This window comes from Fulmarus glacialis, unplaced genomic scaffold (genome assembly GCF_000690835.1).
Source record: "Fulmarus glacialis isolate BGI_N327 unplaced genomic scaffold, ASM69083v1 C13332352, whole genome shotgun sequence".
Lineage (NCBI taxonomy): Eukaryota > Metazoa > Chordata > Aves > Procellariiformes > Procellariidae > Fulmarus > Fulmarus glacialis.
The window spans coordinates 1-363 of NW_009239414.1; the positions used below are offsets into that span (position 1 = coordinate 1).

The 363-nt window shown below is 63.9% G+C and overlaps 1 pseudogene; it reads right to left on the reverse strand.

The window, feature by feature from the left end:
• Positions 1-75: 75 nt before the first annotated feature.
• On the reverse strand, positions 76-345 carry LOC104082980 (annotated as a pseudogene).
• Between the last annotated feature and the right edge of the window lie 18 nt (positions 346-363).

The following is a 363-nucleotide window of genomic DNA, read 5'->3' on the forward strand; positions in this document are numbered from 1 at the left end:
CCTGGGGTCGTGGCCAGCCTCTGGTGCCCCAAACCCTTCACCACCACCGCAGCCACGGGGACGGAGGCTCCTTACGAAGAACTGTCCCCGCACGGGCGGCTGATAAACCCCGTTGAACCCGCACGTCCTGTTGGCCCCACAGGTGAAGTTGAAGAGTTTCTGGATGGCGGTGCTGCACGCCGTCGGATCCCCCGTCCCTGTCACCGTGAAGACCTGTGCAGGGCTGGGTGTGCTCAGTGCAGGGACACAGGGACTGTCGTAGAGGTCTGCCGTGGTGACGTTCTCCTTGTATCCCGTGGGGTAGCAGGGGTGCGATATCTGCTGGGGAGATGAGCTGCCCTGGAGACAGCGGGAGCCGTTAGC